The sequence below is a fragment of the Zeugodacus cucurbitae genome, chromosome 6, assembly GCF_028554725.1.
Source record: "Zeugodacus cucurbitae isolate PBARC_wt_2022May chromosome 6, idZeuCucr1.2, whole genome shotgun sequence".
In the NCBI taxonomy this organism is placed as follows: domain Eukaryota; kingdom Metazoa; phylum Arthropoda; class Insecta; order Diptera; family Tephritidae; genus Zeugodacus; species Zeugodacus cucurbitae.
This window is the reverse complement of record NC_071671.1, coordinates 54,500,909-54,524,231: the sequence shown is the minus strand read 5'-3', so window position 1 is coordinate 54,524,231 and position 23,323 is coordinate 54,500,909. Positions and strand designations below refer to the sequence as shown.

General features: G+C 35.2%; 1 protein-coding gene across 1 annotated transcript in view; it reads left to right on the top strand.

Annotated features, from left to right (window-relative positions):
- The first annotated feature begins 187 nt into the window (after positions 1-187).
- The window catches only part of LOC105219210 (gamma-1-syntrophin), a 149,409-nt gene continuing 126,273 nt past the window's right edge, over positions 188-23,323 (top strand). Inside the window, exon 1 of the mRNA XM_054233649.1 lies at positions 188-415. The gene's annotated coding sequence lies outside the window, so the exon portion shown is untranslated. The remainder of the gene's footprint in view (positions 416-23,323) is intronic.

The window sequence follows — 23,323 nt, the reverse complement described above, 5'->3', positions numbered from 1 at the left end:
CAGCAATAACAAATTCATAGTAAAGAAAGTGAAAGCCACTAACACTTACACACGTACTTTCGTAATCTGCGCCATTTCCATTTCCGTTTCCTTTACGAGTACATTGGCGTACATATCAAACAGACACGCTTGATTAAATTTTTCAAACCATTTAACAAATAAGCAATAAAATCTTGCGAAAATTTCATTTCAGCTAATAGAGTGGAGTGGAAGAAAAAACAAAAACAAAAGTGGAAATATTCAAGCAATGACGCGTAGCTAAAAGGCAATCGTTTGAGATGTTCGTGTTTTTGGGGGTCAACGAGTTAGCCACCCCATACTACAATTCAAAATTACTGCAAACGCACTACAACAACACGCAGCGCTAAAAAATCAGCCATCTCTTATACGCCTGTCTTCAGTCAGCATATAAATGGTAAGTTCTTGAAAAATTTCAAATTTTGTTTCATTGTTTTCTTGCTACTTTTTGCTAATTTGCCTTTCAAATTGAATTTCATTTTAATTAAATTTGTTCTCGCAGCATTTTGCTGGAAACTTTTTCGCTTTGCAAACGCCCACAAACTATTCACAGATTGAGTTATAATTTTTCACTATCAGTTGTAGTTAGTTGGTTTTTTGTTTTTGTAATTTCATGTCGAACGCGCAGCTGCTAACGATTCAATGATTTGTTAAAGTTTGCACATCATTTTGGCTGTGCAGAAATGCAAGTACATAATAAAATTGTTAAAAGGCAATTGTTGATTTTGTGCTGATTGAATGTTGACGCAATTGAGCAAGTAGTTGGTGAATTATTTCTCATTTTAAGCAAATTAGTTAGTGATATTAATTTTACCATTTCAATGAAATTTTAAAGAATCAGATTCGTACTATTAAAATGCCTACCAATTTGACTTGTTTTGAGTCAATACTAGAATGAAAAGAATTAGACTTGGCAAGCTTTCTGTATAGACCTCTTGCCCAGGAAGGCTCTTCAGTTCTTTATCGAATTTATTTTCACGACTTCAGTCCACTCTTGAAGTCTTCTTAGGGGTTTAAAGCAGAAAAAATATCACAGGAGCCACAATAATTATTTTAAAACAAGGAATTAACTTTATCTAAATGTATTAAGTCGATTTCTATAGAATATTTCTTTTAAGACTTATGCTGATTTATGTTAACTATTTATCTGACTCTTGCGAAGTAATTACCATTAAAGCATTGTAGCAATTATTAGAGTTTCGCAATGTCGAACATTGAAACTCAATTTACTATAATTATACTCTCGCAACAAAAGTTGCTAAGAGAGTATTATAGTTTTGTCCACATAACGGTTGTTTGTAAGTCCTAAAAATAAACGAGTTAGATATAAGGTTATATATACCAAAGTGATCAGGGTGACGAGTGAAGTTCAAATCCGTTCGTCCGTCTGTCCGTCCGTGCAAGCTGTAACTTGAGTAAAAATTGAGATATCTTAATGAAACTTGGAACACGTGTTCCTTGGCACCATAAGAAGGTTAAGTTCGAAGATGGGGGGAATCGGACGACTGCCACGGCCACAAAATGGCGATAACCAAAAACACATAAAGAGCTATAACTACGCCACAAATAAAGTTATGAAAATAAAATTTAGAACATAGGATCGCATTAGGGAGGGGCACATTTGAATGTAATTTTTTTGGAAAAGTGGGCGTGACCCCGCCCCCAAAGAGGTTTTTTGTATATATCTTGCAAACCAATAAAGCTATATAAATAATAAAGCTTTCTGCAGTCTTTTAGCCGTTTCCTTATACAGTCCAAAAATGAAAGAAATCGGATAATAACCACGCCCTCCTCCCATACAAAAGTTAGGTTGAAAATGACTAAAAGTGCGTTAACTCACTAACGAGAAACGTCAGAAACACAAAATTTTACATAAAAAATGGCAAAAGGAAGCTGCACTGAGAAATTTTTACAGAATGGAAAATGGGCGTGGCGTCGCCCACTTATGGGTCAAAAACCATATCTCAAGAACTACTCGACAGATTTCAATGAAATTCTGTATATACTATTTTCTTGACACCCTGATGACACTGGTGGAATATGGGCGAAATCGGTTCACAACTACTCCTACTTCCCATATAACTCAATTTTGAATCCTTCTGATTCGTTCACTTTATAATATATACATTAGGAACCGATAAAGATAGCGAAATAAAACTTTATACAAATACTGTATTTGAGCTGTGACATCACTTGTGGAAAAAATTTCAAAATCGAATCATGAGTTTTCATGGCCCCTGATATCAAATATGAAGAACCCAGTGCCTAAGGGTAATTTTTCACCGAAAATATAGGTAAATCTCTAAATAAATTGCAAGAGTATAAAATGTTCGGTTGTACCCGAACTTAGCCATTTTTTACTTGTTTTCAAATAATTTTTGTCGACAGAATAAGTTAGAATAAGAAAAAGTCTTATTATTCTTTTAATATACCTAATTATACTAAGTTTCTCCTAACGCCGCAGTGGTTACGGAATGGAATTGTTTGTTTACGGATTTGGGTACTTTTGAAAGCGAAACTATAAGCCCGCTCACTCGAAAAGCCCGCTAATTTGATGATCTATTCTCTTATCTACCAGGTATCCAGAATGCTCTTACTTTTAGTAAAAAATTACACTGAATTTTGTATTTCATGGCTGGAAAATTGTCGTTATCCTCACTTGCACCCAGTTCAAATCTTTAATTCTTACTTGTTCAATACGATGCCCATGAATAATATCTTATAATTCAGTGTTCGCTGAGTAACTCATTACCTTCCTAGAGAATTATCTCTGAGTGATCGGTATGAATCCTGATTTTATCCGACTGTCGACTCGGGAACATTCCTCAAAATTGTTAAAGTTATTTCGGTCAAATTTTTTTTTCTGAGACATAGTTTGATATAAAATCCGTCCGAAATCTGTCTAAATTCGAAAGAAATTATTTTATTAATCGAGATACTTTCAATTAGAGGTCCAATTCCAGTTCTGGGTCCGAGTCCTCCATCGATTTTGAAAGAAGGTTTTGCAAACATCTTCAGCCTTCTTTCTGGGTGTTACGTAAAATCGATGATCTATTCTGACGGATCATTGCAGCTACCACCCTTTAGTTAAATACCAACACTCCACGTTTTATAAGAAGTGAAGAAAAAGTAGTCCAAGTAGAGGGTCTTCATAAAACACTCTTTCGAAATATAAATGTCATTTGGAGAGTTTGACTATCACGCTGGTTTCCTAAACTTTTCTTCTAATAACGATCGTCCTCCAGTGTATTTATACAATGGTTTCGGGATCATCAAAATATACGGCCGACTTGGCAATAGCGATAGTAGTTCTGAAAATGACTTCAGTCATACTCTTTGGGGTTTAAGTCAAGTTAATGTAACTTATGTCATAGTAACTTATGTTTACAACTGTGGCCCTTTAGTTCGAAAACAATACTCAGCCGTTTAATAAATAGCGAGGTAAGATCAACTCGGTTGGGAAAAGTGGTCCAAGAGGAGAGCCTTTTGAATAAACTCTTTCTAAATCTAAATATTATTTGTAGAGTTTGACAGGTTTATTTAGAGTCAGCTGACACCTCCGAGTGTATACCTGACATGAATCCCTCTTCATCTTCTAATAATGATCGTCCTTTAGTGAATTCGAGGTTTCAATGTAACTCCTTTAAATATATTATATAAAAATCTGAGTGAAGGTATTAAAAAGTATTCCTGGTGTAAGGTTGGGTATAAGGTTAGAAAAATCACCCACAAGGCTCCTACGACAGTCAGTTCCGTTCCGCCAGACAGTTGTTCTATCACAATAACTTTACAGCAATAAAAACTAAAATATCTAATAACTGTATATCTTCCAGCAAAATTTTTTAATTAATTTCCCCGCAGCTGCATGCTCTGCTCTCTTTATCTACAGTTGCTTTATCCTTCGAGTTTTTAATAAAATTATGCAAGCGTGTCTTACTTTTCCCGTCGATTATGTAAATACCGAAATTTCAATAAATTTCCGCGTCGAGATTTGCATATTTCCAGAAATTTTTGCAATTTCGTTTAGGCAATATATATTTCATTTGCCACAACAACAGCAATAAAGCAATGACAAATGCCACCAGCCAGCTGTGACCACACTTTAACTTTCCATACACAAACAAACAACTAAAGAAAATATGAGCTTATAACCGAAGAAATTCATTGATGCGTCCAGTTTCCGCGACGATTAAGAAATTTAATTGCTTCTCGCTGGCGAATTGCCATCAGGCCGTCGAAGGAAAGCGTCCTGCTTCCGCTGCCGTCACCTGCCTAACGCTACGCTGCGACTGTGTGCCGCAAGCAATAATTTCCTTAACGTCAACTTTTTCTCTCTCTCGTACCAACTCTCGTACGCCTCGCTTTTTACTTCCACGAAAACTTTTCAATTGGACTTTGTGGATTTAGTGTCTGCGTTTCGAATTTTATTTGCCTACACACACAGAGTTGACACAATCGGTTTTCGTTTTTGGAGACCGCCGAAAAGGTGACTGCTGGCATATTGTTGTTGTCACTATATATATATTCGAGGTTTTCTCAAGCGTCTCCGAGGCGTGTGGAAGTTGTTTTTTTGAAAACTTGGTATGGTGTTGCGTAAACTTGGTCCTTCGACATTGACTCCGGACGGGAGTTTTGGAAAGTTTCTCTTCGCGTAATGCCGTAATGTGCTACAGTACCTTTCTTCAGTGTGACAGTGTGGCCTTGCTAAATTGGTTATATTGGTGATTGCAGCGGTAACAGTGTTTGGGTGGCGTGGGTGCAAAACTTACTCGCCTGGCATCTGCGGCACGCGAAATAAAATCAGCAAACATTTGAGTGCATTTACTTACTTGTGTTAACACATCACCGCATACAATTCGAGCTGACACAGGCAATTCGGGAAGAATTGTCTAGAGGAATTGGCCGTGTGTTTCTTATTGAAATTTGCAAACTTTTCGTTCGTCATCGCTGTCTCTGTCTCTGGCATGAGTGATGGTGGCATAATTTTGTAGCTTGTAACATACTTGCAACTTCTTGTCAAATAAATTGCCACGCCAGCCTCCACATAATAAAAATTATTGAATTTACACTTACAAATTGAAACAATAATAATAATGGAGAAACTTAATAAAAGTTTGGAAAGTAGAAGATTTGGTAGACAGGCAGGCAGGTTATGATTGATAGAGATGTACTTAAGTATATAGTAACTGTAAAATTTTTGGGAATAAAACTGAATATAACTTCTTATCATATTTGTTGTATAATTCAGAACTCAAAAATGTGTTTGGTTAAAGAATTTCTGAAAATCGTAACCTTAGTATTATCAGTTGTAATAGGAAATAATATTTTTTTATTACATTAGATTTAAATTAGACGCTAATATTTTGAATAATTAATTCAATTATTAATATTAAGTACTCCATAGAAATCCATGAGTAATTTGGGGTCGGAAATTGAACCTCTGTTACTCAAAACCGGAAAGGAAATGTGGTTTAAACTAATAAATGAAACAATGATTATCAGGGGCAAACACAGATAAAAATGTAAAATAAAATATGAAAAAGACACGGTTTATGATTTCACAACTACCATAGAAATATACGTTGAGATTAACTTATGTAACACAGACAGATGATAAGATTTAATGAAACACTGAAGTATTACTCTCAAAAACTCAATTGCTACAGTTTCTTACTGGGAAATTAATCTTGGTGTCATTGTGCTCAAACCTGTTACCAAAATCGCGAAAAGTGTTGAGGCTCCATCGTGAAGAAAAATTGATTTGCTAAATAAAATTAAAGACAGCTTCAAATGCCAGCATTTGCTCATTCAAACTATACCACTATAGCCGAATAAGTCCAATCTCAGTATTAACATTACCTCAACATATTTTATATCTGACACGGGCTGTCGAATGAATCCATGTTACGTGGAAATGTCATGTAGATTCTTGAATTATACTTTTGCCAATGATGTGATGAAGACTAGATTCATCTCATGATATGTCTTACGCCGATACAAATTGTTTCATATTTTAAAAACCATTGAAAAAGGATTTCAGTGCTGAGACTGATTTTTTAAATTACGCCAAGCAGTCATAAACTCATCAGTAATTTTAAGGGAATTCACTTCTAGCTGTCGTTCTAAATTTGTTTATTTTTAAGACGACATTTCGTAATTATAAAACGTCAGCAAACAAGTAAGGAAAGACTACGTTCGGGTGCAACCGAATATTTTATACTCTCGCCATTTATTGATGTAATTTTATAAAGATAACACAATTCGACCCATATCTTCTACATAAAGTTCAATAGAATAACGAAAATTATCATAAATAGTATATGGGGACTGAGGTAATTCCTGAACCGATTTCACTCATTTTCACCAGCAAGGTACACTATATATGCACAAGACTATATGCTCACTCAATTTTGCTAAAATATCTCACATATTCACCAATACACATATGTGGAATAAAGCCCACCGTATTTTTGAAAAACTTATAATTAGGTATATGGAAGCTAGGAGATGGTATGGCACGATTTCAATAATTTTTGGAACAGTGACACACTATTAGAAGAAAAGACTTTCCACTGAATTACATTAAATTATTTGAGAGATTTACCCTTATGTTATGTTAAAATGTATACTTAGGAGCGGAGTTCTTCATGTTCGATATCCGGGGCCTTGAAAAGTTATGGTCCGATTTCGACAAATTCTCCACAAGTGAAGCCATAGATGATATAAGGTATTTGTGTAAAGTTTTATTCCGCTATCTTCATCGGTTCCTTATGTTTACATTATAAAGTGTAGAAATAAGATGGAATTAAAAATTGAGTTATACGGGAAGTAGGCGTGGTTGTGAACCAATTCCAATATTCCACCCGTGTCATCAGGGTGTCAAGAAAATGTTTTATACCGAATTTCATTGAAATCGGTCGAGTAGTTCTTGAGATATGGTTTTTGACCCATAAGTGGGCGACGCCACGCCTTTTTTCCATTTTGTTAACTTCACTACAGCTTCTTTCTGATATTTCTTCTGTATAATTTAGTGTTTCTGACGTTTTTCGTTAGTAAGTTATCGCACTTTTAGTAATTTTCAACATAACCTTTGTAGGTGGACGTGGTTATTATCCGATTTCTTTCATTTTTTGACTGTATAAGGAAATGGCTAAAAGAAACGGCTGCAGAAAGTTTATTTAAATTTATTGGTTTGCGAGTTATATACAAATACCTTATTAGGTGGGTTCACACCCACTTTAAAAAAAATACATCCAAATGTGCCTCTCCCTAATGCGATCCCATGTTCCAAATTTAATTTTCTTAACTTTATGTATGGCTTAGTTATGACACCGTATATTTTTTGGTTTTCGCCATTTTGTGGGCGTGGCAGTGGACCGATTTTGCCCATTTTCCAAAGGGTGCCAAGGAATACTTGTTCCAAGTTTTATTAAGATATCTTAATTTTTACTCAAGTTATCGCTTGCACGGACGGACGGACGGACAGACATCCGGATTTCAACTCCACTCGTCATCCTGATCATTTATATATATATAACCCCATATCTAGCTCTTTTATTTCTTGGTGACACAAACAACCGTTATGTGAACAAAACTATAATACTCTGTGCAACATGTTGCGAGAATAGAATAGAGACTAACAGAACCAGGCATTTTTAATTGTTTTATGTTTGACAACATGTGAGATACTTTTATCAAACTGTCACCCCTATTACGAGTGTCGACTGACTGTAGATAATCGACTACTGGTGCTATTGCAATTGTCGATCATTCGCTCAACCATCGAATATGAATACTTTCCAACCGCTCATTTGTCGACAAAAATTGTTCAATTGTAAGACATTTTTTAGTTTTGTCGATCATGTTACACAATATCAAAATTAAATATAAATGTCTCAATCGACTGAAGTCTATTCTACTGCCAGTCGACACTCGTCACCACATTTAAACGGAATTGTTTTATTGCCAATTATCATCTTTGAATTTGACCATGTCAGCCATATCAAATAAATACATTAAAAACATGCCCAGTAATCATTCATATTTATTAAGCAGATAAAATAAATAAAATTTATGGGATATTTAATATGAAATCCAAATGTGAATCAGATCCGTCGATAAATATTTGCCTTTTAAATATTGTGAAATTCACTGAAAACTTTCGGGTTATTTTTTTATCATACGATCCAAAGACGAACTCGGACGTTGGTCACGCTTTTGATTATATCACCTAGAGTCGAACTGTCAAACTTGTTCTTATTATCTGATAAAAATGTTCCTGAAATTCGTTAAAATTTTCAGCTGTACGCATTGATTAGTCTGTAGAAACCGCTAAGGTTTATTCATTGATGATTCTAATTTTTTGAGAACTCAAAATTTTTTGTTTATTCGTGAATATTCGCCAGACATGACTCCATGCGACTTTTTCCTATTTCTAAAAGTAAAGAGTATCTTAAAGACCGTCATTTTACAAGACTACGAGAAATCGCTCAAAGAGCGAAAGGCTGTCCCATATATCGAGTGAGAAGTGTTTCGACAATTAGAAGAAACGTTGGCATAATATCGAATGGGGACTATTTTGTAGGCTCCAATATTAATATAAACGAATGATTAACTTTTTTTTCAACAACATCCGGTTATGTTTTTAACACATCTCGTATGGATAAAGACGTTGGTAACGTTTTTAATCGTTTTGATCTACTCATAGGAAAACAAATATTATAGATATCTTCGGTACACTTTTTAAATATGTTCGGTGCTATCTCGAAATCTCGTAATAACCTATAAAGTAATTTTTAAGTTATTCTGCTACATAGAAGTCTGTCATAAACAAGATCGTCAATATAAAAGATTAGTTTCGTAGACATAACACGAAACTATGTAAATCCGTATAAAGAAATTAAATTCTAGTACTTTACATACTCCACCTTAACAATCTCCGTGCTTTTTCGTACAACCAATTCACTATTGTATTAACTGCTTAACACACCTTTGACCAGGGTCACAGTGAACCCATTGCTGTGCAGCGCTCATTTCACCTTTCCTTGGTTGATTTGGTAAGCAATGAAGCTGCTTGGACACTAACAAATGCTACTTCAAATGCTTATTGCCTGCTCTACCCATTCGAATCGCATTTGACATGCCTCCCGAAGAGCTGCCAAAGCTATCGGTGAGTATGTGTTTGTAAGCAATAAGCTTGAGAGCACATACCCCGTCCAGACTTTCAGCTGCCATTACAGTTCGAGCTTTGGCTTTGCGCGTTTGTAACTGTAATCTGTTATTGTTGTTGTTGTTTCTTGTTTGTGAGCATCAATAGTGCACCGCAGGTAAATAAACATACCTACATATGTATGTATATATTTATTTGCAGGGAAATGTAAATAAATTGAAGGCGCTGGCAGGAGTCGAAGTAGCAATTTTGAAATTTCTCAGTTCAAATTCAAATTCATTTGCTGCTTTGATTAATTAATGCTAATTTACGTAAATTTCAATTCTGTACGCAAATACAAGCAACATCAATAAATACATTTAACCACACACACACATATACACATACATCCATTTACTGCCTTATGTCTTCCTTCATCATTTGTTTGTCCTCAAACTGCTTGCTGCTGCTTCATAGCTGATTGCTCGCTTGTATTTGTGCATATTCAGGAATTTGTTTATTTGCTCTCTGCTGCTTCGATGTATACGTGTGTGTGTTAATTTGCTTTGAAGCCCCGTGTCTACATGCGGTTGCTTAGCCATGTTATGCTAATGAGCACAACTCACATACGCTTTCTTTGTCCTTCAACCTCATATGTGTATGTATGTGTGTGTTTATTGCTAATCCTTTACGAAATTAATTTGTGCAAATGCTTTCATTAATTTGCTCGACAACAACACTGTTGTGCACCCATTCACCTAACGTTTTTAACGGTAACGATTTGCCAATTCAATAAACGTTACGATTTTGCAGTTTTGTTTACATCGTTGACAGTCGGTGTGGAATGTCAAGTTGTTGTACACAACAAAGGTAAAAGGCAATCGACGAACAGTTGAAGCGTTTATGGAGGACTTTGAACAGGCAGACATACAATTACTATATACATATATATATAGGTAGGTAGGTATAATAGTATCTGTGACTTATTTGCATGGCAATGTTTGAAAGTTATGCCAATAGATATGGCTATGTGACTGGCATATAAAGTATTTGGCGATTGTTCAGACGTGACACGAAGGTTGTGTTAATTATCGTTATTCCAAGAAGGACACTATTAGATTTCTAAAAAGAGCACTTTATATGTAGTGATATCATGTTTAAAATAGAAATAGGTAAGATTTTAAGGATGATAGATATCACAGATGACAATGGTCAAGAGCGAATTAATATGAAGAGTCAAAATATAGAAACATTTGACCAATGAAGGCTTCGTTTTTTTATATAAATTGTAAATAAAGGCATTACCCATGAGTTACTGATGTCATCAAATAATTCTGTCAAAATGCATTACGAAAAAGTAATCTCGGGACACTGCCGTAATATCTCTTTTCATCATGTTGGTACTACAAAGGAACCCTCGTTCGATTTTTAAAATTCATCGGATTCGCTTGAAACTCGTTATTGGGGTCGCTGATTACGAACGTTGATGTTACTTTTAAAAAATTCAAAATGACGAACCAAATTGAAACTCGTTATTCGGGAGATTTCGGGGTCGCTGATTACGAACGTTGACGTTACTCTTAAAAAATTCAAAATAGCGAACCAATATGGCGGACATATTTTAAAACCTCCCCGTATTGCCTTCGACATTTTGATTTTTGAAAAACCGACACCAGATTCGTAATCAGCGACCCCGGATACTCCCGAATTCCGAGTTTCAAGCGAATCCTATTAATTTTAAAAATCGCTGTTCGCCATATTAATTTTCTGGGGTTATCTCAAAACCCTGATCTGATGGGGTTAAATGGACCTTAGAAACGGATTCAGCGACCCCAAAAACATTGCACATAGTAAGAGCCCAGGTCATGACAAACATTTTTTTTTTGTGTGGCTTTGTTATTAATCGGAGCTAGCGATTAATCTGATTTTTTAAGTATCAGTATAGAAAAATGTCGTTACTGAGCTTGAGAAACCACTTGAAATATGGAGGATTTCTTCGAGAAAGACCAAAACAATTTCGAAAAAATTTCACGGGATTTCAGGTCCCAGGTTTGTGTTTCGCTATTAAAGTAGATCTTAACGAAGTTAACTCAACATAATAGTTAATCTATTCCTACTTTAATTGCGTTTATCTCAACTTTCATCTTACTGCAGTATTCAAGAAACTTGGACCACGATTTTAACAATAAATCCCTCAAAGGTTAGACTTGTTTTTATGAGTTTGTGACTTGTTAAAAGCTCACACTTCGTCGATTGTTCGTGAATTTTTGTTCAAAACCAATGCTGTAACATGAATGGGGACAATTTTGAAGAAGACAACATTAATGTAGATATATGAATAAATATGTTTTCCAAAAAACTAAAATTCCCGTTATTTTTTGAACATACCTCGTACAACTACTATCTATATGAATAAGTTAATTATATATTTGAACTTAATATTAACTAAAATCTTATGTAAAACTAGATTAATTATCTACGAAGTTATGAACAAACTGACAAATCAAAATCTGCATCAGCGTTTCTCCTCGAAACAATGCCAAAGATCACTCTTCTTCATAGACTAGACATTAATACCAAAAGTAAAGAAAAATTTCTTCTATATACTTTATATTCAATTGCCTTAAAATCTTGCAGCTATCTCCAAGGTTTCTTATTTGCCCTTTTTCATCTCTATTATTTTTCTTTTTACCTTATTACCATCAATTTCCATTTGTGAATATGCGCGTTAGTCGTTAAAACGCCGTCATAGTTGATTAAATGTGAGTCCTTAAGCAGACAACTTGCATTTACTTGCTAGTTTCTCCACAAAAATACACAAACCAAAAAACTAATAAAGCAATATTCGCGCATTTCGAATGAGTTTCATTAAATTTGACAGTTGAGTTGACTTTTATTTATTATTTCTCGATTACCGCTTTCTTTATTCGCATTTTTCACATCATATTTCTGCTTTTGTTTCGCAAATTTATTAGTGTGGTCCTCGCATTTCTTTTCAAGGAGCCTCCCGCCTCTTTAAGCTGTTAAGGTTGTATTTATACCCAGCTTCTGTTCTTTTGTGAGAGCTATGTATATGTTGAATGTACTTAGTTATCTAGAACATAGGAACAGAAATCGTTATTTGTTCGTGAATTCTTGGCCAAAAACAATACTGTAACGAGAGACTTGAGGCCTCCAAATTCGCCAGACATGGCTCCGGGTGATATCCCAAAAATCCCCGAACCGATTTCGCGTAGTGTATAATATCGAATATTGCTTTCACATACTAATTACTACTATTTTCTCCTTGTGTTCTTTCTCCGCTGAATTTTTTCATTTAATAATTTGGAGATTCTCTAATATTCGCTTCACATATTCCAACTCTTTCACCAGTTGTTGAAATTCTAAGGTCTCCAAAGGAATGTTCTTCACATCATTAGCATCTTCGAAACCATCTTTTGGTTCTGGAAAACAGCCGTCTTATTGATAACGTTTTTCCATCATATTCTGGGAGCTCAGTCCTAATCCAGCACTCCCTTACATTCTGTTTATCTTCTCTTTGTGTAAGTATAATGCTCGGTCAGTAGCAAATCAAATTAGTTTGTTGTGCGAACAGAAATGTCATTGAATGTGAACTCAGAATAGCAGAAGGAAGAATATGTTTGAAAAAATATGTAAGAAGTACAAATTAACTATGATAGAATAAGTCATGACAGTAAGGACAGTAACCTTAAATAAGACGAAACCACCAGTCTCGCATAAGAAAAATAAAAAATAAAAAAATTATGAGAGAAATAGTGTTGTTGTCACGGTGACTATTTACATTTGTCGCACTTGAAAATTTTCATATTAAATTGTAAGAAGAGTAAGAGACATTTTATGGACTAAGAAATGGAATTTATATTTGAAGTGCATTTCTAGACAAATAAGAAATATTAGACTTGAGTTAACACGATGAACTAAGTGAGTCCAAAGGCAGAAAGTACAATTTCTCATTTTCCAAGAATTTTGAGCTGTCTACTCATCTCATTCAGAATCAGTCATCCAAATTAAATACTTAACTTATGACTTGGTTTGTTGGTTGGTTGAAAAGGGCTCTCCGAAGGTACCCTGATAAGCATCACCTGAACAACTAGGTCGATTTGACGAAGCTTCTCTTTCTCAGATTAGAGTATTCGGAGCCATGGAAGGAATCTCTTCTTAACCGACAGAAAGCCGGGCATTCGCAGAAATAATGCTCTAGTGTTTCGTCATCTTCAGCGCACGCCCCGAATTCTGTCGATTCTTCTATGCCAAGTCTCTGCAGGTGGCTTCTTAGAGGTAGGTGCCCCGTGATGACCCCTGTGATACAGCTTAGTTCTCTTTTGCTTAAAGTAAGAAGTTTTTTGGTCTGGTTGACACCACCCCATAGTAGTTTTGTGGTACGACCCGTGTTGCACATGTTCCAGGACCTGAGATGTTCCCCTAGCATCCATTGCTTTAGGCAGCGCTTGAGAGAACTGAAAGATCTGGGGCAGTTTAAGGGAACTGCGTTTAAGGGATCAGCGGATATCCTGATGGACCTGTTTGTTTGGACGCAGTCCCACCTAGCGCCTTCTTTTAGTCCGACAATCTCAGCTTGAAATACCGCGTATGTATTGGCCATATATCAAGGATAACTAATGACTTAGTCTAGGTACATAGTGGATTGAGGAGAAACAAATTAATGATAGTTCAGAATAAAATGTTGTTAAAATCTCTCGATGATGTCAAAATACACTCCACTTATGTCATCATATGTTTTAAATGTATCACTTTTATCCTTCCAACTGTCACCTTCACTCTATTCTGGACCTAATTTACGTAAGAAAAATCTTCAATTTCAATAACTTATTATAAAAAATTTACTTATATTAATAAGTAAATTTCAAAACTGTATTAAAAATCTAAATGCGAACCATTATTTTAATGCAAATTTCCTTTGATTACACCATTAGTAGCTTAAAACTTCTTGAATCGCCTTTTAACCTCAACTTTTTGCTACAATTTTCAACAACTTCGTAAGTACTGTTATATTTCCAGCTTCATAAAGCATACTTTTTATCACTTCTTAAGCCAAATAATATCAAAAATAATCACGCTATCATATTAAGCTTGTATCTTTTATAGAAAACTCATACAACAAAAACAAAAAAACTCTGTCACTAAAACGCTACAATGCGACCATTTGGCGGCATTAAAAAGTCGCGCTGGTGCATGCAAATTTCCATTACTCCTCAGCGCTCAAACAAAGAAATAAAATAAACAACAAAAGCAAAAGCAATGAACTAAAAACAATATAAACGAAAATCATTTAATAGCCTTTTAGCAAATGGCAACAAAAACAACATTTTGTACTTAATTTTGCGCGTATATCCCCCACCAGCGTCAACTTAGTTTAGTTTCAGCGGTGAGGCAGCACAGCTGTGCCGAACAGTGAGAGAAAAAATTTGTTATTTCAGTTGTACAAGAAGTGTTCAAAAAATTTAAAAATTTAAAAATTATTTCATATCGCCATTTGACTTTTTCCTATTTTCCACTTTTTCCTATCCTTCCAAAAATAAAGAAGGCTCTACAGGGTCGTCGTTTGAAATAGCTAATGGCTATATGAAAAATCGATATAATATTAAAAAAAAATAAATTCCAAAAAAAAGATAATTCCCGTTATTTTTTTAACACATCTCGTTTATTGAATAATAATATTTTGGACAGAAATTAAGTCCCAAAGGCCATGTAGATTTTTTGAAAAGCAATGGAATATCTCCGATTATAGCAATCTTCCATATTTTCGATATCATATCATAATATTTGTCTTTAACTTCAATATTAGTATTGTATTGGTAAGACTGTCTAGTTGAGCTCCTGTGGGGCCCAAAGTTGGCCACTCCCTCAGGGTGGCGGTGCTTTGCGCGAACTAGATGTAAGTTGCACTGCCACTCCCTATGGGTCTTAAGGCCTGAACAAGTCTTAAGATGGCTCCATCGATTGCATGAGTTACACCTAACCGAGGTGGAATTTGAATGGAGCCTTTTAGCGCATACGCAGTAGAAACCTCGGCCCCGGGTTGGACTCGATAAGAGGATATGGAGCAACCCTGCTGCAAGGCGTTGCTCCAATGACGTACAACTAGACTTAAAACTAATCGATCCAAACAGGGTTAGATCTCCGAAAAGGCAGCCCTTGATCGGATAAAATCCGGGTCAACTCCGGTGACGTAGAACCGGTAGCGTTGGGAGTTGAACCATGATCTCTTCGTCTTCACTACATTTTTGCTTTAAAGTATTCTGCAGATCTCTGAGGACTATATCCGTAGAAAAGATCAGATTTATTACATAGTACATTGTCTTTAAAAAACCGTCCTTTCCTCCACTTCAAATGGAGTCGGATTTAGAAATCCATTATGTCAATGATATTATTCTACTCATATCCAAAAGTATAGACGTTAAAACTATGCCAACTTTCACACTTCGGATTCGATTTTATTGTGCAGCCTAATTCCGATTAGATCTCTGGATTTGCGATTGGTCTCTGGAGTGAAATATTGGAGCCCTGTTTGTTCCATTATTCGGTCCAAAATGTTCAAAACGACGCTTTGATATCTTAAGAGAATTGAAAATCTTATCCAACTTCAGTTTAAGTACTACTTCTTCATATATAGACCAAAGTATCACTAAAGTATTTAGTTCCCAAAAACAAATATCGATTTTCACAAGAAGTTAATAATATAAATCAAGAATTTATTAAACGGCAAAGGGACGAAGTAGTTACGTCGATTATACAAAAAAACGTCTTACTTCATCTAGAAAATATTAAAAACCACCAAAAACATAAAACCTAAAATTTTTTTCTCCATGTACTTCATGCCACCTAAGCGCCCAACAGCGCCACCACGACTGCTTTCACTTCTTAAAATGCCATAAATTTCACTCAGTGTTGCATAAAAGTCGCATTTCGCATTTACATTTTGTACATTTTGTATTGCCATTTAAATTTTTGAAATGTAACGAATAAAAGACCAACAAGAAGCAGAGCAGCAGAGGCAAACACGAACCGTCGCACGATGAACAACATTGTGTGCGGTTGAGTGTTGGCGTTCGGACAAACTTTCCCTTTGTTAATGTGCATGAAAATTCCCATCAAAAACTTTTCTCAGCCATTCTAGCGGTGAAAGCCCCCATTCGGATTCGTCTCTTTAGCCCCTCATCGCCTCAACAGCTGCTGATTTTGTAGCTGCGCGTTTGCCAAAAATACATTTTATTGTATTTTCGCATTATTACAGGTGTGTTTGTTGACTTGCTGCGCTTTTCGTCCGTCTTTTATGGCTCAAGCGTGGCGTAATCGCTGGCGTCCAGCAAGCAGCAGCTGTGTGGTACCCAAAATGGACAAACATTCGGAATGGACTTCATTCGATCTGACATTGCACGTGTTCCATCGGCCGCACTCACTCTTTTGCTAAATCTGCGAAGAAATCGCTTAAGGTAACATTGTCTCAACGCTTTTATTGGCATTTTGTGAAATTTTCTTGAAATTTTTTGTTTTAAAAATTTCCGCAAGGTTTTCATGCTTCAAAGCATGTTATAGTTTAGCTGCGCAAGTGCTTTTGCGCCTACTAAAATGTCCATTTGGTGCTTTAGGCATTTCATTTGCCCGATGCTTAGGTATTTTTATGCCTATTGGCTGTGTCTCAGCTGTAAAATTTGTTTGTTTGAGAAAAGCTATAAAAATCATTAATTTTTCTTTCACTTTCGATTTTTCGCATCTTCTAAAGTGGCCACTCATACTCTTCAGCTGTAAAATGCTTGAATTCTTCGCTGGATTTCCTTGTCTATGTCCTGATATTCCCTTATCCTTTCGCTGCGTTTTAACATTCCTCGGCATTAACGATGCCATTCTCATTCGTCAGTTAACTACGAGGGTTGTAACGTTCGATATTCGCTGGTGGATGTACTCATGTACCTACATACATACAAATACATACATTTGTAAGTTGAGACTCGACATCACAAAGCAGCAAATCGAGTTTGCAAATAAATGAAATTACTTTTCGGTCTAATGACCATCATCTGCTGATTTTATTACGTTTTTCTTACCGTAGTTTCCTTGTGTTAGATATCTAGTGTTTTTGTTGTAGGCCGCCTTATGCACAGTAAAAAAAACACAGAATATCTAACACAAGGAAGTTAGCGTATTGCTTCTTGCGAATTAAAATAGGTCCACTTTTTGTCAATAAATTTCCAAAATCAATATAGAACTAAAGCAAATTGATCTAGAGGAAAATATAATATCTCGAAGTATCAAATATGGATAATAGTCAACTTTATAACTCTAAGCTCAGTCCGGGTCTAATTTTGTACTCTCAAAATTAATTTATTTAAGTTTACTAAGTTAAAACACAATTTGATCCACGTATTTGGCCCAAAGTCCACTAGGCACAGAACCACACTATTAAAAGAAAAAGGTTCCCTCAAAATTTCTAAAAAATTATACAAGATTGACCTATATTTTCGTTAAAAATTAGACACAGGTACTAAGACCCTCATGTTCGGTATCTGGGGCCTTGAAAAGTTATAGTCCAATTTTTAAATGTTTATAATTTTTATATTTTTTTCGAAATCCGGATGTCTGCCTGTCCGTCCGTGCATCTTAGAAAAATAATAAAAATTAAGATATCTTGACGAAACTTGATACATATAGTATGTCCCTTGGGACCGTGAGAGTGTTGCTATTAAAAATGGCAAAACGGTTCACTGCCACGCCCACAAAATGGCGAAATCGAATTTAGTACAATGGATTGAACTAGGAAGGGACATATTTTGATGTAATTTTTTGGGGAAGTGGGCGTGGCCCCGCCCCCAAATAGGTTTTTTTTTTGTATATATCTCGCAAACCAATAAAGCTATATCAACTAAACTTTCTGCAGTCGGTTCCCTTATATACCCCACCAGAAGGAAGACAGAAGGAAGCTGCACTCCGATTTTTTTACAAAATAGAAAATGGGAGTGGCATTGCCCACCTATGCGTCTAAAACCATATCTCAGCAACTACTCGTCCGATTTCAATGAAATTCGGTATATAATATTATATTGACACCCTGATAACACGTGGGGCGAAATCGGTTCACAACCACGCCTACTTCTCATATAACTCATTTTTGAATTCCATCTGATTCGTTCACTTTATAATATAAAAACAAGGAACCAATGAAAATAGCGGAATGAAACTTTACACAAATACTTTTCAAGATCGGTAAATCTCCAGATATTTCAATGTAAGTCAGGGGTAATCTTTTTCTTCTACCAAAAATTGTTAAAATCGGGTCATAACTACCCCTAGCTCCCATATACCTAATTAAAGGTTTTTCAAAAATACCAAACTTGCTAAATTAAGTGAGCATATAATCTTGGATATAATGTATTTTGGTGGTGAAAATGAGTGAAATCGGTTCAGGAATTAACTCAGCTCTCATATACTATATATAATGTTTTTCGTTACTCTATTTTACTTTATGCCGAATATATGGTTCAAATTGTGTGTTATCTTAATAAAACTATATCAATAAATTTTGAGAGTATAAAGTGTTCGGTTGCACCCGAACTTAGCCTTTCCTTACTTGTTGTTTCTAATATCATCATTGGTTCATGATTTATATACTATTGTAAGATGAAGGAATCAGGAAATCCAAAATCTATAATACGATTGGGGCCTATCTATCAGTATCAGTTTGAAATTATAATTTGATTGAACTATAACATTCTAAAGAACATCCCACCGGAATAGGTTATATTAATTTATGACTGATAATTCTATCATTGACATTTCTTTCATGACATTTCTTGTTTATTCAACTGTTCATTAAGCGTTCTTTTCAAAAATGCTTAACTCAAAAATATTAAATACGCTTTTGTTGAATTTCTAGCATTATAAAAACCTTTCTAAAGCATATACTGAATGTTTTGAAAATGCATGTCACGACAAATGTATATGTACGTGAAAATAATATTTTTATAAAATACTCGAAAAGCTCGGAATTTGCGCGATTCTATGTGTGACAGTGCAAACTATGCAAAAATGCCAGGCAATCTAAATAAATGTAAATATTTTGATTTATGCCAATAAAACGTGGCATGGAACTACAAGTATGATATATATATATATATATATATATATATATAAATAGCTAATAAAATCGCACAATTCCTAGATATGTACTTATGTATGTAAATATATGTAAAACTGTGCATTTATACTATTCAATTGCTGCGAATATTTGATTTAATATTGCTGGTATTTCAATAAAATAGATAAATGGCTGGTATCGAATTCAACTCGGTATATATTTGCGTAAACTCTGCTAGGTCGTTGAAAATTTAGTCTATGCAAAGCTTTATTTTGCTATCAATAGTCATATGATTTTAGTCGCAGTAATAATACATTGTCTAACGCAGGCAAATATAAGCGCGCCTATATTTGGTTTAGAGCTCACAGTTACTCGCATCGGCCGGAAAGTCCACATTTAATTAGTTTATTTACATTTCTATGCCATTTAATGGGCTTATGAATATGAAATGTTAGAGATTTTCTCATACACATGTATGTATACATATAGGTACATATTTATTTTCGGTTTTAAATGGAAATTCGGCAATTGTCAGCGCAAAAGCGCCTATAAATATGCAACGAAAGCAAAACGATTATGTAGCAGAGCATGGAAATTGTTTGTAGTGAGTGGTGTTTTCAAAAGGAAGATTTGAATTTACGGGTTAATGGGTATATGTATTTATAAATAAGTAATTAGCTAATAGTTATCGTGTTAATTAGCAACTTGATGTGAAATTATTGAATTTAAAATTATAAATTTTTTATAAAGATTATTATTGTACTAGTATATGGTTGTATTCTTTTTTATCAGTAATCAAAAAATATGACAGATTTCATATTCGAACAGAGTATTTATATAAACAATATATATTTCCATAACTTCCTTAAATAATTTGAAACATGATAATTAAAACTTCGTTTACTGAAATATTGAATGGACCTCAACAAAAATTTCAAAGGGATATCTTAAATCGAGGTGCTAGCCGTCTCAACGAAGCATACAAAGTCTTAAAAGACTCTTCACTCTTAGAAAAAAATGTTCATGGCTGTAGAAAATTAAAAGCATGTTTAATAGATTATTTCTTGGCAGTAGCATTGAGATGATTACATTAGCAAAATTATGCGAGGATTCTCAAAATATTAGGTTGGCAAATATCTCCATTCCGCTTTTATGCTCTTTATTCAATGCTTTATATTAGGATTTAGTTGAAATATGCACCATTTCGTTTGATAATCTCTTTCCATCTAGACGGCAACTTCATAATACTCCCCTCGTAGAAGCCCACCTCCTTATTTGCGAAGAACTCGGACAGCCACTTTTCACAAGCCTCTTTTGTGTTCTACTTTACACCACTAAGGGCGTTCGCCATGGACAAGAACAGGTGGTAATCACTTGGCGCTATGTCCGGGCTATATGGTGGATGCAATGAAACCTCCCATCCGAGCACCCGCAGCTTCTGACAAGTCATTAACGAGGTGTGTGGTCTGACGTTGTCCTGGTGGAACACTACACCCTTCCTGTTGGCCAATTCTGGACGCTTCTGGTCGATCGCTTACTTCAAGCGGTCTAGTTGTATGTACTGCGAGCATATTAAGCGTCAGACCATATGGGAGCAGCTCATAGTGGATGATTCCCTTCTAATCCCACCAAACTCACTGCAAAACCTTCCTGGCCGTCAATCCCGGCTTGACCACTGTTTGGGACGATTCACCGGCCTTCGAATACGACCATTTTCGCTTGATATTCTCGTATGTGATCCATTTTTCGTCGCCAGTCGAGTTCGTTCCATTTCAGCAGCATATCACAGGCGTTGATTCGGTCCAGAAGGTTTTTTTGCGCCAAATATTGAGGCATCCAAACATCAAGCTTTGTGCTGTATCCAGCCTTCTGCAGATAGTTTAAAATGGTTTGGTGATTAACTCCCATTTCCTGGACGATGTCACGAGATGCCACATGCCGGTCTAACTCGATGTTTTCCATGTTTTCATCGGTATTCGTAGTCTCAGATCTTCCGCCAGCTTGCTTCTTATTCATGGTGTCGTTTTCACCCGCTCTGAATCGTCGAAGCCATTCCTTCGCAGTTCGAAGTGATAGAGTACCAACTTCATAATAACCAAAACATCATTAAACTCGCGGAACGTTTCTATAGCGGATTTGCCTTTAACGAAGGAAAACTTTAAAATAGCGCGAATTTCGGCGTTAGTGAACTCCATGTTTACACGTCTATAACTGTTGAACGCAATGTCCATACTAATCATGCATAGCGTCGTTTTGTAGGTTGTGTCAAGACCTTTCGAAGATGTGTAGTATTACCAGATACGAGCTCTGTAGCGCTTTATACATAGCCACGAAGTTCAAAAGGCTAAAAGGCGGACCTAATATACACCTTTAATAGAAATGAGAAGATTAGACAACTTTTTCTCATCCAAATCATGGGCGAAGTGCAAGAGCCGACTTACTCATGAACCATTTTTTTAGCTAAAATTTTGTATATCATTCCAAATGTCCTAATTTTTAATCCTCAAGAGCAATGGTAGCAATGTTTCAAGGAAACCCCTCTTTTGTTCACTTCGATTATTAAATACATACGTTCGAAAACCCGATAGGCGACAACTATATCTAGCTTAAGTTAGGTCAAGCGATTGTTGAACCATTTCCATTATAGTAGCGATAGTCTCCGATTCACCATCAACATATCAATGATTATTTGATTAATTTATTTTAAACTATGAAATATTATATGTTATCATATTTTCAAAAGTTTCAAACAACGGCAGCTATCAGCTTAAAATAGCTTTTGTAAAGTTCAAATGTTAATGATCAACTTTTCATTATTATTAATTTTATAATTTCAAAATAAACATATTTAGTTAATTAAATTATATTTTATTCCAAGATATATATATACCTTAAGCTGGCTTATCATCATTTGCATTTTCAATTTCTATATTTTATACTTAAACCTTAAGTTTTAGCTTAGAAATGCACTGAATCTCACCACTAATCCTTGTTTAGTTACTACTAATTCTTTACATTACTCGTATATTTGCCAAATAGCAAACTCACAACAATTTCCGCTAAATGTATCCTTGTAGTTCGAGTATCTAAAAATATCACTCATACACTCCATAATCCACCATTTACAAAGCAATTGCATTAAACTACTTATAAACCTTCGCTCCGCCATCTCCACTATATACAACCACAAGCTTCCAAAGCAATGCTAATTCAATTGATTCTGTAATTTATCGAAGCGTAGTTTATCCTGACACTAAAGCCGCATCGCAGTCAAACGTAATTAAATTTTTGTGTAGCACACTTCAAATGCAAGTTCATGCCACAGCCGCATGACTTCGCATACACACATACAACATTTGAGTACTCGCATGTACTAAGTGCTCGTCTTCAGTGCGGAATGCAGTAACTAACTGCCAACTATTGGCAACTAAATACATAACTTACAATGGGACTAACAACAACAACAACAATGAAACCAATGTTACCACAATTAACTAACATTTCGTGTATCTCAATGCCACACACTTACACATACAGACATATAGTTACAAGCAAGAGCCAAGCAGCTGGCAGTTATCAACAACCAAATGTGGCTCAAAGCTTGCGTATACTGATGGTGGCCGTTGCTTTTAAGCGCTTAAACTGTGCTTCTGTTATTATTTACGCTTGTATTGGTTGCTAGTTTTCGCTCTGCGTTTTCCGTTAACTTCATTAAGTTTGCTAGTAAAACTCTCCACAACGCTTACATAATTATTCACTTATGATTTAGAAAATTTGTAAAATGCATATATGTATGTATGTCTCCAAATTACTGTATTTTTATATGCTTACACTTATTTGCATATATTTAATTCTTATTTGTTTTTATGAGTGTGCCTTGTCATTATTCGATTATTTCATAAACTTAATTGACTTTGCGCATTTTAGTTCACTAATGACTCCAGAGATTTCTCAATTAATGGTGTTGAAATGAAAAAAAAAGCAAAATATTTTAAAACAAAAGTCGAAATTAACACAATTTTTATTTTTATTCAAACTGCACA